The sequence below is a fragment of the Triticum aestivum genome, chromosome 7D (assembly GCF_018294505.1).
Source record: "Triticum aestivum cultivar Chinese Spring chromosome 7D, IWGSC CS RefSeq v2.1, whole genome shotgun sequence".
Taxonomy (NCBI): Eukaryota; Viridiplantae; Streptophyta; class Magnoliopsida; order Poales; family Poaceae; genus Triticum; species Triticum aestivum.
The window spans coordinates 164,169,010-164,187,303 of NC_057814.1; the positions used below are offsets into that span (position 1 = coordinate 164,169,010).

An 18,294-nucleotide genomic window follows, 5' to 3' on the forward strand; every position below is an offset into this window, starting at 1 on the left:
TCGCTGCATTACTTAGAGCCAATAATATATGTACATGTGTTTTTCAACTATTTAGAGATCTAGATAGAGATACTATGTGATAGTATATCATTATTGCTAAAAGGTTTGCTTCCACTGAGCATGTATGAGTATGCGCAGATAATTTCACACTTTGAAGGAAGTTTGTTTAGTTTTCAGACCTAAGTTAAGTTTATTTCGATCCAAATCCAACAATAAAATTTGGATAATTTCTCAATGTTATCTACAATGAGTGGCATGTATTATACCATGACTAATCAGCTTGATCAATAATGTATTTTTGTATTTTTGCAGTTCCTTTTTTTTGCGAAAGAAGGAACTTTCATTAATCAAACGAGATGATTACATTTAGACTTAACTATGCTACTATCTCTTCGGGGAAGTTTCAAAGCCAACACACAGTTCGCTATTGCGCCCGTCCTATACAAGCAAGGGTGTGGCTAGCAGCATTAGCATGTCGAGTGATCTTAAGTAGACTAATGTTCCTCCTGCATATGTATTTTTGTGGTTCATATATGGTGAAAATTTTATATGTCAACTTTCACATACACATATCTGAGTAATACCACCTCCGATCCATAATAAGTATCGTAGTCTTGAACTAAACCCAGTTTAAAACTGTGACACTTATTTTATTTTAGATAGGAGGGGGTATCATTTTTATTTTTTTTCAAGGATGAGTGTTGCATCTCAATAGTAGCATGGCTGCCGAATGCCCGGCAATTTTACACCAAACGAAAGATAAGTCGAGGCAGAAGCCGACTGATTGGGTGCTATAGTTCACCACGGGAGGTAAACAGTCAAATACCATATGAATTGTCAAATTCATTTTGTACCCGTTGCAACGCACGGGCTTTTTTGTTAGTCTCTCCCTAATAATAATTCATGGATTGACTTTGTCGGGTTTACCGTCACAATACGCTTCTCCTCGTAAGTTTACGCTTTCACTTTGTATTTCGTAAGAAGGAAGTTGCAAACCAAAACTGTTTTTTTTTTTTAGATTCTGAACTTCAGGGGTGGGGGTGTCTTTAGCCATGCTTATTGGATAAGGTTAGGACCATGGGCTATTTTTTAAAACTCCCGCTGCAACGCACGGGCATGTTTTCTATGCTATAAAAGACACTAATCTGCTTAACTTTATTATCGATGTTTATTAAAATTGGATATATAAAATGGTGCATAATGGAACATGAAGCCAGTTATGCCCCTTTTTCGCCCGGTGCAACGCACGGGCATTTGTGCTAGTATACCCCTATAAAAGAAAGAGAGGGGGCATATCCAAGCAATTATATCCGTTCATCTACAAAATCTGATGGTCCGTAATCCTTCTGTGGTTAACTCAACAAGCCACGCAATTAAGCCACTTACAGTCGATCGATCGTTAAAAAAAAAACGTTCGCACGACCTCTCATCCCGCCCGCACGACCTCACGCCCCCACGCCGTTCCTTCCGCACGACCTCGCGCCCCCGCGCCGTTCCTCCTCCCGCACCGTTCCTCCCGCAGCCGGGCGCGGGTCGCAGGTCGCCGAGCCGCCCTTCGCCGCGGCCCGCAGGTCGCCGAGCCGCTGCCCCGGAGCCGCCCTTCGCCGCGGCCCGCAGGTCCCCCAGCCGCCGCCCCAGAGCCACCCTTCGCCGCAGGTCGCCGCCGCCGGAGCCGCAGGTCTCCTCCCTGCTGGCCGCCCTGCCCTCCACCGCTCTTATCTTCAAGCCCAAGGCACGCACGCGATCCCCTCAGCTTCTGTCCTTTCTTCAACCCACGTATTCGTTTTCTGCATTATGAATTGTTCCGTCTGAACATCTACGCGATCCAATTACAACAGAAGCATAAATCCCTATATATATGCATATGAAATTTCAGAGTCCCCAAAGCTGATTAGAGAGAGAGAGATTAATGATAGATGTCTATTGGTCATCAATTGGTTTATATTGATTTTTCCTTCTTGTCCTTGGCAGCCTCGCCGCACGCCGAGTCCTCCAAGGAGATGGAAGCTGCTGTTCAACGAGGAGGGTTGTCTAGACGCAGCTGGAATGATCATGAGAGTACAACGTGGGGTGAGCTATATCTATCTATCTTTCATCACCAGCAGCGTAATTAGCTCAGTGACATATTGTATCGATCTCACACCCCGGGTAGGGTAAATGTCATGTATCATGTGTGACAACACCTGCAGTCAAACTGCTACAAATAACATTCAGGACAGTTGACAGTTCTTTTTGAAAAAGGGTCTGGGCAGTAGACACTGTTACATATACAGCCGATAGATAATTATTCATGAGAAATAAAACTTGTAGGAATTTGCTTGGTTCAGAGCATATTTCGACATTCTGGCTCCATCAGTTTGTTTCTCCAACTGATACAAGATTCAGTGGGAATACTCTGAATCATGCTTGCTTGATTGGTGGTAAATACACTGCCACGTAGCCCACTCCATTGTATTCTCATCAGTGACACTTCTTTACTTCCTGGAGGTGCATCCCTTCACACTGTTTTCTACCCTTTCAACAACTATCCATTTTCTTGGCTTTTGTTAGTATCCCTTGGGGCATATATACTGCCTCTATGCACATGTTGCGACTGCTCAGATTAATTGAACCAGGATGTTGTCTTTATTTTGGTTATGCGAACAGGGTGTCCACCCAAATATCAAAGGGGAAGTCTGGGAGTTTTTGCTGGGTTGTTATGACCCTAAAAGCACTACTGAACAGAGGAACCAGTTGCGGCAACAGAGAATGTTCTGTTTTATTTCACTCTTCATTTGCATCTTACTTTCGTCCTCTCATCTAAGTCCATTTTCATCTCATTACAGTTTCACTTTCCATTACGATGCATAATTTTTACAATCTAGCAAAGCACTCACCAATCACCTTTTTTTGTCCTGATTTTTGCAAGAGTGGCTACTTTAAACATATACTAGGATATGGACTGGACGACCGGCTGCAGGGAGTAGTGTATGATGCGTATGCTACAACAGCCATATTCATGCATTGCTTCACTTATCTTATTTTTACCAAAGATTGTCTATACTTTTCTGTGTGATTCCTTGCTTCAGAAATATAAGAGGTAATATGCCAGATATTAAATTCGTAATCTATATAACCTTGTTTGCTCAACGTGCCTTGCTCCTCAAAATCCTACATGTACTCGCTCCTTGCCCAGGCATCCGATGTTAGGAAAGAAAGGAGATGGTCTTGGTCAGTTGCACTGAAGCATGGGAAGGATGCAGGTGAGGCGGTGGAGAAGGACACCGACGTTGCCGAGGTTGTTGTAGCAGCGACACTCGAGAACGCTCAAGGGAAGAGTAGACGCGCCTGGGTGTCTGGGTGACTCTGACCACTGGTGAGTTTTTGCTCCTACCATTCTGACACACCATGTGTACAGTTTGTGCTTGCTTAGAAATTTTGCCCTAATAAACAACAAAATTATCTCCAATCATGTGTTGTATCTTCTACCATCTTCCATATTTTTTACATGACTAGCCACTTAGCATTACTATTCATATTTTATTTGTAAATGTATGCAAAGCTAGAAGCTTGAGGCTATCTTCTGAACCAAAATGACCACATTGACTACCTATGTTAAATCTTATACTAAGCTAATGTCAATAGTGATAAGCTCATGCAATTGTTCATCCTACTTGCATTGGATAATATTCTTCTCCAGAGTTCGCTTCTTTTTTTTGAACCAAAAATGATTATCTTCATATTTCGCCTCTTTTCTAAACCAAAATGATTATCTTCTTCAGATTTCCTCCATGAGCCACTGTAGCACCTTTTATGTTGTGACACTCCTACATATTCATGGTAGTTGCCAACCTGCATCCTACATATTCATTTATCTGTTTGTTTGTAAGATTGCATAATTTTGTGGATGAGGATCAGCTGCTTGTTTGCTTGTACTACCACACGAGTATGTGCAGACGATGAGGGCGTCAATGCTCAAGAGGTGCCCAGTCTCCTCATACGAGTACGTCCGCGGAGTTTTCAAAGAAAGAGATTGGAGAATTGCCACAAACTGTTAGTTCCTTGATTGCAGTACTGCATTTTTGTACACCCTGCTGAAGTAACTTGGTTGCTGTATTGATTAGTAAAACCACACACTGAGCATGCTTAGTTCAGTTGTTGGCCAACGGAGTATTCACCTTCAATCAGAACATGGATTTATGCTCAGCTTGTTTTTAGTTTAGAAGAAACTCTGACATAGTTGGATTTCACCCTATTCACGGCGGTGTAGGTTTTTGCAGAATTCGACCCTGTCCCAGTTGCAAGTGCTTCTCCTGCGCAAGTCCATGCCGCCACAACATATGATGGGGAAAAAGTCGCTGTCAAGGTTGTTGTTATATAAGAAAAAGACTGCAGGTCGTTTCGAGTTCACTTATGTTAAGTTTCAACTCTTAAATTATGGCAGCAGAGTTCAAATTTAACCAGCTGGCCCTGTTTTGGCTTACAGGTTCAACACGACCACTTGATGGATACTTCTGTAATAGATATGGCTACAGTGGATTTAGTACTGAATGCTCGTCATTATTTTCCCAACATTTAACTACAGGTACAACAAGTCAATGGGAGCAACTATTCTTTGTTTATTACCTTGTTCTCTGTCTCTTTTTAAACATACTACCTCGAAAGCTTTTAGGCTAATGATGATTTGTAGAATTAGTTATGATAGAGAGAAGGACACCGATCTGCATGGTTTGAAAATACCAATGAAATGAGGGTATGCTTCCTAACACATCTGTTAGTATTCAGTGATTCCAACAGGTCACGGACTTTCCATGCTCTCAGATAGCAACATTATTTATTCAACGGTGATGTGATTTTATCCATCTGAAGATTGTGTTATCATTGGTTTAACTCCGTGTGATATTACACATGTAGCTTGCTGGGTATATTTTACAATAGTTACTTTTCGAAATTTCTTAGAGATTATAAATGGGACAGCAGACAACATTGCAGATACGTCGCAGCTGGGCACCATGATCATTACTCCCATATCTCCCTTTTATGTTATTAATATATACATGTAGGTTTCCTTTTTGTTAATTTTTGGAAATCATAAAATAGTATTAGATATTATAGTTGTACTGTAATTTGCAAGGTTTCTGTTGACTGTGTACAAACAGATAGAATCTAATTCAAGTGACTTTGATTAATTTCCTTTTCCAAGTTATTGTTGGGCCAGATATTTACCTCTATAAAATATTTCTTTCCACTTCTCTTTTGCTCACAGGAAATCTGGTCCAAGCCCGACCGCAGTGTTATATAAGGATGTTGGAGGCAGCATCGGAAGAGACAAGTCTGCATTAAAGTTGTCCAACCTTTACTGTTATATGAAACATATGTTTTCTTAGCGTTTTCTAAGCATTGTCTGGTCATCTATTGACTTATCATCCTATCTTTTATAAATCATGGAATTTTTAAAGTTCGAAAAGTGCATAAATGAGCTATTTCACTTTACAGTGAGAGATGGATGGAGTGCTTGTGACACAGAAAGCCTCTTTCGTGGATCTAATAACACAAATATTTTTCCAGTATTTCTTTAAATCTGGCAACATTTTTGGATCGCCACCAAGAAAATAAATTGGCACAAGCTTACTAACATAGAGTTGCAGGTCAGCGTGCACTAAAAATATTTAAATTTAGAGGAATGTTTCCGAGATAGTTTAGGCGTTATTTTTTTGGTCATGTTTTTTGGAAAATACCTTTTAGTCATGCTTGCTTTTCTACTGCTTGTTGAAAATTAAAAAAATAGGATCAGGTTGTACGTGATAGAATATATGCCTAGAAAATGAAAAGGATAATAGATTCCCAAGTACTAGAACTGTCATACCATTCCAGGAAGTTACTTCTTGATGTCATTCCAGGAAATAGAAGGATCAATAGAATGTTCTTGATGATCATTTTAGGTGTTCTTTTAGGCAGCAACAACAAATAGCAGGGGCTTCATCTTAGCACTGATCAATAGGAGCATGTTCGAACTATTGCATAGGTAAAATCATTTCTTCACGACTTCTCTTACGCTTCTAGGGAATCTGGTCCAAACTCCACATCGCTGTCACCGAACAAAGTTGGAGGCACAATTGAAAGAGACCAGCCAGATTCTTCTTCCGGTTATTAAAAAGAAAATCTGTCTCGAGATTTCATGGCATGTCATTTGATTTATCTTTGCTCGTGTTCTTATTGTGTCTGATGTCATGATTGACATTTATTTCATAATTACCATATACTTCGACACATCATATGTTTTGCTTTATTTATGGACAACAAGATACGTTTACTTATTGTTATACGTTTATTTATGGAGGGTCTATAAGATTATCTAGATGAATTCATCTCCAGGGTAAAAGAAGCCAGCCAATTTGCATGATGTTTGATTGGAAATAATATGGCCTTGAAAATGTGTGAGTGCTTTCTTGGCATCTTACATTGCAGAATCAAACATTGATGCTGCCTTGCTAAGCATACCTTTGTAAATTCTCTTGGGGAGAAAAAGTATAACGTGCAATTTGCAAGTTGCAACATTGATCCCAAAATACATGGTGTTCACACACATCTATTTTATGTACTTTGTCATAAACCAAAGTATCCAGAGTTTTTCATCAGTGATCTCTATTTATATAGAGATAAGTTATGAAAGAATGACATTCAAGAACTTTAAACCTAACTCTCGCTAGATGTAAGGGCCTGAAAACACGGTTTCGGGCCTATGTGATAAATGCTAACTTGGCTGTTTTTGTGTGTGATATTTTCTTATACTACCATCAACAACTATAAGTATACGGTAGTATGAGACATGCACGCAAGGTGTATCTTTAAAAAAAGTATTAGCCGAGACGTGCGTTTGCACGTGCAAGCTTACTAGTTATGATCAGAAAATCTAGCTGTCTTCTCGCAAAAAAATAAAAAGATGTTGCTTTTTTATAAAAACTTGAGATTATATTTAAAATAAGTAGTGTTGCAACGGACACTAATAAAATAGGAAACCAATCTAGCAACACCACTCCTCGCCGGCAAAACCCTTGATTACGCACACGGATTAAAGATGTCGTTGTTTTGACAAACTGATCATGGCGAATTGGCTTGACGGGCTTCTTTTATTATGACCAATCCATGGTCTCTTTTTTTCTTTTCTTTTTTACCAATCCATGGTCTTTGCTACATATGCGTGATGGCTTGGCTACTAGTACTATCCACTTCGAAAACGCTTGCATTTTGCGCACCGGCCGAAAGCTTCGGCCGGTCGTCTTCGCGCACGTGCATTCATCTCTCTCCTTCTTTATTTCAGAAAAAAAAGCATCGCAGCTCATTCATGGCGACTGCAGCCTTCGCCCACCGCCTCGCTGAGCGCCTCCAGGCAGATCCGCATTGTTCCTCCAAGCCGGCTTGCCTCCTCTGTCGGATCTCGTCCGCAGGCCGTCATGGAGTTGCCGGCCTTCCCTTCCCTGCCAGCATGGGGGCGATCCCTTTTCCCGTTACCTCACCTGTTTCTCCTCCGGTGAGCAGGCCGCCGCCTCCCACGCCACCTCCTCAACAAATCCCCCGCTCCGCCGCATCCGATGCCACCGGTGTTGGAGATGAAAAGGCATGACCAGAGACGGTGATGTTGCAACCGGTGACGAGAAAAGCTACTACCGGTGACGAGAAAAGCTCCGACCGGCGACGAGAAAAGCTACGACTAGAGACGACGACGTTACAACCAGCGACGAGAAAAGCTACGACCGGCGATGAGAAAGTGGGTCGGTCGCTGCGCAACATTAAAAGCTGCAACCGACGATCGATAATGCTACAACCGGCATTATCGAAAGCTTCAACCGGAGACGACGGGGATCGAGGGCCGCCCACCATGCAACCGCGGAAGCTGCAACCGGTGACGAAAAAAGCTTCAACCAGTTAGAAAAAAGCTTCAACCGGCGATATAAAAAGGTTCAACCGGCGACAGCGAAACGCAAAAAGCTACAATCGTTGACACAAAAGCTTCGCCCATATGTTTGAAAAGCTTCAACTAGAGAGCGGCGAGAAAAAAGCTGCAGCAGCGAGCCGTTGATGCACACGACGTTTTCTATGCATCAATGGTCTTGCGGCGGATGCTGGAGCCGGCGCCCCCGCCATTGCTGCATAGGGAGGAGCGGACCAGTGGGCGCTGGTGTTGCAACCGGCAAGCGGCGACGGCGAGCGATGGCGAGTGGCGGCGGCGATGGCGAGCAGCGACGGCCGCAGCGAATCCCGGCGGTGCTTCAAGCTCTCCGCTGCTCATGCGGGTTTTGACGGGGTGCGGCATTGCTTGCTGCAGTTTTCTGTTTCTCCTATGCGGAAGGAGGACGAAGCGAGGTGGAGCGATCCGATGTCTCACAGAGACAAAATCGTACTACATGTAGGACCGGCCCAAATTTGGGCCGGCGCACCGGCGCGTATCATCGCCCTATCCACTTTGCCATGTGGGCAGATGGACCCCCAGTGTGTTACATCCTCATCGCGCCTACAAGTACCGGCATGTAAATACAAGCGCTCATATGGCTTCAGACATTTTTTGAAAACGGTCATACATACATGTATACATTCATCCATATGAGTCTAAAATAAATAAAATATTCATCTATATAAATGTACGCTCGTATATCATTATTTTTTGTTGATAAACTTCTAATCTATATATCTCCAATCATGACAGTATAAAGAACATCAGAGATAATAAAAATTACAATCAAGTCCGTGAATCACCTAGCGACGACTACAAACAATGGAGCGAGCCGAAGGCGCACTGCGCTCATCGCTCTCCCTCTTCGGATCTAGGCATACCTTGTTGTACTAGACAGTCGGGAATTCGTTATGCTAAGGGCCCCATAGGAGCAGCGCACCAGAGCAGTAACCATCGCTGATGAAGAAAATCGTGGATTGGAAGGATCAAACCTGTAAACACCCAAACGAAGACGAACAAGGACTAAATCCAAGCAGATCCACCGAAAACCAGCACTGACCGAATCCCGCAAGATCCGATGGAAACACACCTTCACACGCACTCCAACGACGCTAGACATATCATCAAGACGGGGATAGAACGTGGAAGACATTATTTCTACTGAGGGACATCGCCGCCATCACACAACCCAAACCAAGACACTTAACCTAACAAGAACAAGAACTGGGCCCCTCCTGCCGGCGGGGGGCCAAGACCCCGCGCACCTCCATGGCCCAAAGGCCATCGGAGATGGGGCGGACCAGTGACGGCGCCGATGGGAGGAAGAGTTCTTCACCGTAATACGGTAAAAACTTTATAAACAAATACAGTGTACTCAGAGAAATCTTATATCCAAATTGAGGAGCCTCCAATAGAGCTTTCGGGTGAGACGTGTCGAATCAGGGAAATATTAAGTTTTAAGATTTGATTAATATATTAATAGAGTAGAAAGTTGGTATTTACAAAAAAACATGGCATGGACAATAACAAGAGAATAAATGGTTCTAATGATTATTTTGCCGACGGAAAGTCTACTCGACGACAACGAAAAGGTATTCTCCAGAGAGTAATGCTAGAGTTACGAATCCTTTTTAGGATTCTATTCAGCCAACAATTTTTGGTTGCAGGTTGGGGGGGGGGGGGTAACTTATTGGAAGTTTCTGCAAAACATATGTAAATCATCCGTGGATGTACTATTTTTATTGTGCAAAATATTAAATTAGAGAGGCAATTTTCTATGCATGGTGATAGCTATGCACGCATGATGGTAACCACAGACCCTTTGGCATAAGTGTCTTTTTTAAATATAAGGTTTCATTTCTCATTTCTCTTAGTCTTTTCGCTTGCTTTTTTGGCACAAGTGCCTTTTTGCTTGCCTGGCTGGTCCAAAGTCACAATATTTTCGTTATAGAGTTATTTTTCATCATCCAAAATAATTAGGGATAAAAATTGTGGCCATGTGCAGCTACCACCATGGATAGCAAATTATTTCCGTATTAAAGAAACACCCGCAAAAAAGAAAACATCGACAAGGCGGTGGATGGCAACTGCCCATGGGGCGAGAGGCATCGTTACAAGGCTTACCATCTCATCCGGTTACCGTGTCATCTTTACGATCTGATACGTGTCAGCTCATGTGTTAATGATAATTTCTTCAAAGTACTAGAGGGCTGGATAGGTCTAGTATAAATATTTGGAGAGATACTTGGATCCCTAGGAATTCTGGCCAAAAATACCAAGCTAAAAAAATTGAAACAAGCTAAAGTGTGTATTTTATTTATTCATAAGCGGGATGGGGAGATGGGATGCGGATTTAATCTCGCGTTTGTTTTATCCACATCATGCTGGCGAGATTCTGAAGATGCGTAGTCAATTCTCGGGGATGGTGATTTTATTGCGTGACACTACAAGAAGAACGGTATAGTATCTGTAAAAAGTGTGTATAAGCGGTCTATGAAGCTCAAGGAGGACAAGGAGGATTATGGGCAATCTAGGAACGGCGTGAATGGGAAAATGAAGCTCTGGGATGTCATTTGCTTGGCGTGTTGCGTTTAATAGCATCATGGTCCAGATTAATAGAGTAATTCACCACCATGCTACATCGGGTATGTGCCCTATCTGTGGGGTGGAAGATAAAAATATTTTTCATGTTTTAGTGACTTGTACTTAGACGAGGGCTTTGCGTATAGCGTTGAGGGAAATGTGGAATATTTTGGGTGAAGATGTTTTCAAGTTTTTCGGGACGGATTGGTTGCTTATCTTGTTGGGTCAATTAAATTCTCCGGTTTGTGATCGCGTCATGTTCATTTTTTGAAGAGCTCGCCATTTAAGGAATGATCTGATTTTTAGTAAGGGGGAGGAACCTATCTCCGCCTTTGCTAATTTTGTGAAAAAACACTAGTCATCATTTTCGTTTTGTTAATCCAATCTAGAGTTGGTTTCTAACGTCAAAGGTAACGGAGTAGGGGATGATTTAAGATCTTTCAATCTCCTTTGAGTATCATTGAGGCGTGGCAGCGTCCGCCTTTGAATTATATTAAGATTAATAGTGACGCTAGTTTTGTGGAAAGCGTTAGCGCCGCGAGTGTGGAAGTTGTTGCCAGAAATTTTGCAGACGCTGTCCTCATCAATTCGTGGGTTTATATTAGGTCTCATACTAGTGTGGTCGAAGCAGAGCTCCGGGCCTGCCTATCCGATCTTTATATCGGTACTAGTAGACTGTCCGTGCGTTGCCACGGGCTTTTGAAAATTTGTATTTGTTGCATGTCAAATTTTACATACTCCCTCCTTCCATCTATATAGGGCCTAGTACGTTTTTCAAGACCATCTTTGACTATTGACAAGATTAATAGTATATGGGATATATAATGTGAAAATTATGTCATTGGAAGCTCCTTTCACATACGAATTTGATGATATGCTTGTTGTAAGTTGCATGTCATATATTATTGCTCTAACATTTGGTCAAAGTTAGCCTCGAAAAATGCATTAAGCCCTATAGATGGAAGGAGGGAGTAGATAGAAAGATAGGCAATAATAAACAGAAAAATAATTGAAATAATTCACTTGCAGCGTACGTTGATAAAAAAAATGTAATTCGACCCTATACACCTGATACACAAAATAAAGAAGGTGGTACACAAACATTGACCTCTTTATTCTGCATTGCATTGCAAATGATAATAGCACTTGAATGTCTTTTTTAATTCTTAAAATCAATTTTCTCATGAAAGCATGTGCATTGTTATTATCCATTAATTAAAAACAACACATGAAGGATTTTTTTCCTTTTATACAAATGTTACAACCAGAAACTTCATTGCAATATGCAATTGGCTGACAAACTATTACATAATATGGATTTAGGAGCTTGACGATAAAGGGTTTCCCCCGCTTTATATTATAAAGCAACCATCCGATACAACCAGCTCACTTGGGCCGTAACACAAACAAGCCCAAAATAAAAACGAGAGAAAAAGAAAGAGAAACAAATGCCGACGCCGGTAGATCAACGAAACAAAGATGACCGGTAACCGCTGCACCCTCCGGTGAAGTACCACCGCGCTCCTAGCACCCTGTGACGCCCCCGATTTGACCGTACACTAATCGTGCACGCAAATGTGTACGATCAAGATCAGGGACTCACGGGAAGATATCACAACACAACTCTAAACATAAATAAGTCATACAAGAATCATAATACAAGCCAGGGGCCTCGAGGGCTCGAATACAAGTGCTCGATCACAGACGAGTCAGCGGAAGCAACAATATCTGAGTACAGACATAAGTTAAACAAGTTTGCCTTAAGAAGGCTAGCACAAACTGGGATACAGATCGAACGAGGCGCATGCCTCCTACCTGGGATCCTCCTAACTACTCCTGGTCGTCGTCAGCGGCCTACACGTAGTAGTAGGCACCTCCAGTGTCGTAGGAGTCGTCGTCGACGGTGGCGTCTGGCTCCTGGGCTCCAGCATCTGGTTGCGACAACCAGGTAGAAAGGAAAGGGGGAAAAGAGGGAGAAAGGCAACCGTGAGTACTCATCCAAAGTACTCGCAAGCAAGGAGCTACACTACATATGCATGGGTATATGTGTAAAGGGGCATATCAGTGGACTGAACTGCAGAATGCCAGAATAAGAGGGGGATAGCTAATCCTGTCGAAGACTACGCTTCTGGCCATTTCCATCTTGCAGCATGTAGAAGAGAGTAGACTGAAGTCCTCCAAGTAGCATCGCATAGCATAATCCTACCCGGCGATCCCCTCCTCGTCGCCCTGTTAGAGAGCGATCACCGGGTTGTATCTGGCACTTGGAAGGGTGTATTTTATTCAGTATCCGGTTCTAGTTGTCATAAGGTCAAGGTACAACTCCGGGTCATCCTTTTACCGAGGGACACGGCTATTCGAATAGATAAACTTCCCTGCAGGGTTGCACCACATAACCCAACACGCTCGATCCCATTTGGCCGGACACACTTTTCTGGGTCATGCCCGGCCTCGGAAGATCAACACGTCGCAGCCCCACCTAAGCACAACAGAGAGGTCAGCACGCTGGTCTAACCCTATGCGCGCAGGGGTCTGGGCCCATCGCCCTATGCACACCTGCACGTTGCGTACGCGGCCGGAAGCAGACCTAGCCTAGTGGCGTTCCTGTCCAATCCGGCGCGCGCCACTCAGTCGCTGACGTCACGAAGGCTTCGGCTGATACCACGACGCCGGGATACCCATAACTACTCCCGCGTAGATGGTTAGTGCGTATAGACCAAATGGCCAGACTCAGATCAAATACCAAGAACTCGTTAAGCGTGTTATGTCGAAGTAACCGCGGACGCCGTCCAGGGCCAGGCCCACCTCTCGCCTAGGTGGTCTCAACCTGCCCTGTCGCTCCGCCACAAAGATCCACTTGCGGGTACTCCTACGAGCCGACCCGACTTTAGTCACCACCTGTGTCATGTATAGAGTATATAAGTATATACCCGTGATCACCGCCCAAGTGATCACGACCCGATAGTATAGCACAGCAGACGGACAAGAATGTAGGGCCACTAATGGAAAACTAGCATCCTATACTAAGCATGTAGGATTGCAGGTAAAGGTAACAACTGTAGCAACAATGACAGGCTATGCAGCAGAATAGGGTTAACCGAAAGCAGTAACATGCTACACTACTCAAATGCAAGCAGTATAGAGAAGAATAGGTGATATCTGGTGATCAAGGGGGGGGGGCTTGCCTGGTTGCTCAGACAAGAAGGAGGGGTCGTCGGTGACGTAGTCGATCACAGGGGCATCAGCATCATCACGGGGTCTACCGAAGAGAAGAGGGAGGGGGGGAGAAACAGTAAATACATAGCAAGCAAGTGCATAACAGGACAATAGGCAGAGCTAGACGTGTTCTAACGTGGTGCTACACGATACCGGTGAAGGGGGAAGTCAACCGGGAATGTTTTCCCGGTTCCGGACCTGTGTCAGACAGATGACCGGAGAGGGAAAGTTCCATGTTCAGATAGTTAGAGGAATGTGACAGATGAACAGACCGCGTATTCGGATTCGTTGGATTTTTCTGAGCAACTTTCATATATAAAACTTTTTCATCCGAGCTACAGATTATTTTATATGATTTACTAAAGTTTTAGCAATATTCTGAAACTACTATTAATTCGAAAATAATGATTAAAACGCTAGATGCACCCAGCTCTGCGTACACAGAAGTGTACCAGAGGGTGACATGTGGGTCCATGGGGTCCCTGTTGACCAGTCAATGTTTGACTGGTCAACATGGGGGTGGGGCCCCTTGTCATACACATATCTAGTTAATTACTGATTTAACTTAAATAATCCAGTTCATTAGGTTAATTAAGTTAATTAATTACTTAACTAATTAATTAATTAATTTTATTAATATATATTTTTAACTCTTTTTTTAGGGGAAGGGCCCCAGTTGCCAGTGGCACAAAGGCCACTGGAACGGGCTAAACGGGCGCATGCGCTTGGGCGTAGCCCGCCCGAACACATGCGAGGTCGTCGGGCGATGGGGAGGAGCAGGGCGCGCAGGCAGCGGGACGCCGGTGGCCGCGGTGGTGGGCCGGCAGGGCGTGGCGCGATGAAGGCCACGCGGCGGCGGCAGGCGTGGGGCGAGCCACGGCGGAGGCAGGCGGCACAGGGAGGCTGAGCAGCAGCAGCTCGAAGCAGGAGCAGCTAGCGGGAGCAGTAGGGGAGCGGGATGGCGGGCGGCTGCAGGCACGGCGAGCGCGTTCCAGGGGCGAGGCAGGGCATGGCCCAGGCGGGCGCGCGCGCGGGGGTGCCGCAGGGGCGCGGCCGGATGCCCAGGGCTCATGGGAGCGCGGCGAGGAGTGTGGAGAGCGAAGCTCCGGCCGCGGCGGCTAAGCTCGGGGGAGGGCACCTACGGCGACCGAATCGACGAGGAAGAAGGGGCAATCGAAGGCGCAACTCACTGTGGTTCTTTAGGCGAGCTCGAGGTGGTCGGGGATGAACCGGAGATGCGCGAATCGACGACGGGGTCGACGACCATGGCGGAGCAGATGATGGCTGTGACGAGCGTGCAAGGCCGCCCTTCTCGATTCAACGCACGTAGGCGAAGCAAATGACGGCGGTGAAGCTGCTGATCGTCACCGAGAAGCTCGGGGAGGCTCCGGCGCACGAGGCTGACGACGGCGCGGCCATGGTTTCGCTCGGGCGAGCTCGGGATCGTGTGTGAGATGCGAGGGAGGGGAAAACTGAGGGCCTAGGGTTTCGGCGAGAGAGAGAGAGAGCGTCGAGGCTTGCTCTTATCCAACCCCTCGACCGCAGGATGGCCGACAGCAGCGGCTTCGGCGGCCATGGCGGGGTGGATGGCCGCCACGCCATCCCCTGGTGTACAGAGGAAAAGGATGAGAGGGGATGGGTTGGGCCTTGCACTGTGGGCTTACGGCCCAAACCAACAGTGCGAGCTTTTATTTGCCTTTGATCTTTTCTGATTTATTCTTTCTACTCTGTTTTCTATTTTTCAGCTACTGTTTGGTATTTATTTGAGCGAGCAAACGATTTTTGTTTTAGACGAAACTTGGCACATAAATACAGTGCAGTAGCATAGGGCCACCCTCAAAGTTTCATGTGGATCGGGAAAAGTAAGAATATATGTTGGAATTTAAACGACCAAATTAAACGTTTGCTGGCCCACAAAAATATTGCTATGGCCAAATTAAAAACCCAATTTGAGTTTATTTATTCATGACAATTACTTGGGCATTATTTGAAACATCTCGAACATTTTTTCTTCTCTGTTTGGAGAATTAATAGTTTGACTTGCAATTTAAATTTGATTTAGAACTTGATGTTTTGGACAAGTGGCAATTATCAAGGTAATCATGATGACATGGCATGATTAGTGGGAGATTACCGTGGCATGATTCTCGGTTTTTACAAATCTCCTCCACTACAAGAAATCTCGTCCCGAGATTTAAGAGGTGGAGTAAGGGGGGAAGAATTGGGTACGAAATTCTAACGAATCTTCTTGTTCTTGGGGCTCTCATCGAAGAGGTTGATCCATACCGTTGATGGCTTTAATTCGCTGCATCAGGGCATCATGATGAAGTCCTCATCCTTTCTTCAGAAATTCCATCATAGTTACGAATAGGGTATAAGGGGAAAACTATAAGGACGGATGTCTGAAAAGATTGGCATCCGGTAATTATCTCAAGGAAGGAGATTTTAGAAGCACCAGGAAACAAATCAAGAGTGCTATAAAGAGGTTCAACAAGTTTTAACCAGGTAGGCATCAAGCTGATGCCTATAACAGGTGATGAAGGGGTTCAGAGCAATGAAGAATAATGTTGCCTCTGATACCGGAATGAAACATGGTGAGGAAGTTAGCTCGTAAATTACATACGAAGCCAAGTGCAAAGAATATTTCGGAATCAAAGTTGTACAGGAGAGTCAGCTTTCGATCCTGTGGAACTATGGGTTATGGGCCCACCTTGTGTGTTCAGAGTAGGAAGAGCAGCGACATCTTGCACGGATATGATAGCAAGGCATTTCATAGGATAGCCTGTCAGTTATGTTGGCAACAATGTTGGTACCAAGGGCGAGGGACGAAGAGAACCATTTTCCTGCTCGCAAGGCGAGGCGGACCAATAGGCAAAGTTCTCGTCCATCGGTGGCTACCGGAATGTCACCAACAATAGTAACAGGGTCTTACTGACAGAGTTGTACACCGAGGTGTTTACATAAGCGGGAGAATATTACTGCTTAGATCATATAAATCACCAGAAAGGTTAAACCAAACAATGGAAAGGAAAATATGATTATCAGATTAAACAGAAGAATGGAAAGGAAAATGTGTTTAAACACATATTTCAAGGGTATATCCTTCCCAAGGACAAGCAGAGTATCATATCCATGACATGATAGAAAGTAGAAAACCATTTAGGTAAGGGGAGAGGAATATCATGACATAACCCATACAGCGGTGTTTGGATAATTGAGCAAGAAACATTTAGTATTGGGCTTCAAATGTTCTTGTTGAAAATCGGAGTACCATAGACATGCTTTGAGATAGCATTGACATGGTCAACAGGTGAAGATCAGAATTTGGAAACAAAAAGGATCCATCAGGAACAACTTATAGAATAAGTCTTACAATTTCCTCATGGAAGAATAGCTAACCTTGCTAAAAAGGAAAACTTATAACAATAGGTCCTCCGGCCAGGTGTGTTAGGCATGACATCACCTTACCGGGTCATAAATAGACCAATGTTACAACTCTTGGAAATATGTTCCAACCATCATATCTGACCGAGATTCAGATCTGATTGGTGTCAGGATACCTCAGACTCAGGATGTCTGAGAAGAAAAGTGCAACACAAATTGACGGGATGACATTGTAAGATTCTCGGAAAATGAACTATGAAAGCAAGTTCCGAAACCAGAGTTCATCATTAAACCAAAGAGAGGGTTAGGAGATGGCTGATGGACTCAGCGACATTCCATTGAGATTTCCAAAAGATGGATTTCCACAACTATGTGAACAAGGAGATAACATTAGCTAGATCGAATGACTTAATGATGTATGCTCGAGGAAAACATACACAGTTAAACATTGGTTGAAATGTGCACTCGAAATATGGGCTAGGTAGCACGATCAATGTTCGAATGATGATTCATTAAGCCATAGACGTAGAATGAAACTATAGACCAATAACTTCAAAGCAATAGGGTTGCTAGAAGTTTAGAATTTACACGTCACAGACCATTTGTCGGTATTTCGTTTAGAAACAACACGGGGACCAAGAAAGAATGGTGATGGTGAGAAGTATCACTGTACCAAGAATTCTTAAGAGGTGGAGTAATGCTCACGACATTCTTGACATCAAAGATGGTAATACTCCACGGTAGAACATAACATAGGTTGGATAGCAGGGAAATCAAGATACAACACAAAATATGAACAAGTTTGGGTTGAGGGGAGGCAAGAATGTTGTCGATGATAACACAATTCATCGAGGGGCAAGGATGGTATTTCTCATCCTGAATTTCGACACACAACTTGGAAGAAGTCAAATTGTTGACAATGATCACGACAAATTTGTCGAGAGGTTTTCAAGAAGATGTAATTGATCGACGATGACATCAAGTCAAAGGAATGATGAAAGCGAAAGGTTATTGGAACCACGGGTAGGACACAAACTTGAAATCAAGCTTGTTGTTCAAGGTGAAATGGTATGAGGGGAAGATCGGCGTAAGCTTAGCTCATCATCGAAAGTTGTGCTCCGGGGTTAAGGACCAGGTAGCACAATTAAAATTTAGCACGATAATGATATAGCCAATTAGGC

The 18,294-nt window shown here is 43.9% G+C and overlaps 1 long non-coding RNA gene across 6 annotated transcripts; it reads left to right on the forward strand.

Annotated features, from left to right (window-relative positions):
* The first annotated feature begins 1,969 nt into the window (after positions 1 to 1,969).
* On the forward strand, positions 1,970 to 6,266 carry LOC123169353 (uncharacterized). 6 transcript variants are annotated; one of them, XR_006484765.1, is made up of 4 exons: positions 1,970 to 2,070; positions 2,909 to 3,079; positions 3,176 to 4,374; positions 4,466 to 6,266. It is a non-coding gene; the product is annotated as an uncharacterized lncRNA (long non-coding RNA). The 6 variants fall into 6 exon arrangements; XR_006484764.1 differs by having other exon boundaries at positions 1,989 to 2,070; positions 2,647 to 3,079; XR_006484766.1 differs by lacking the exon at positions 1,970 to 2,070 and having other exon boundaries at positions 2,081 to 3,079; positions 4,466 to 4,564; positions 5,246 to 6,266.
* Positions 6,267 to 18,294: the final 12,028 nt, after the last annotated feature.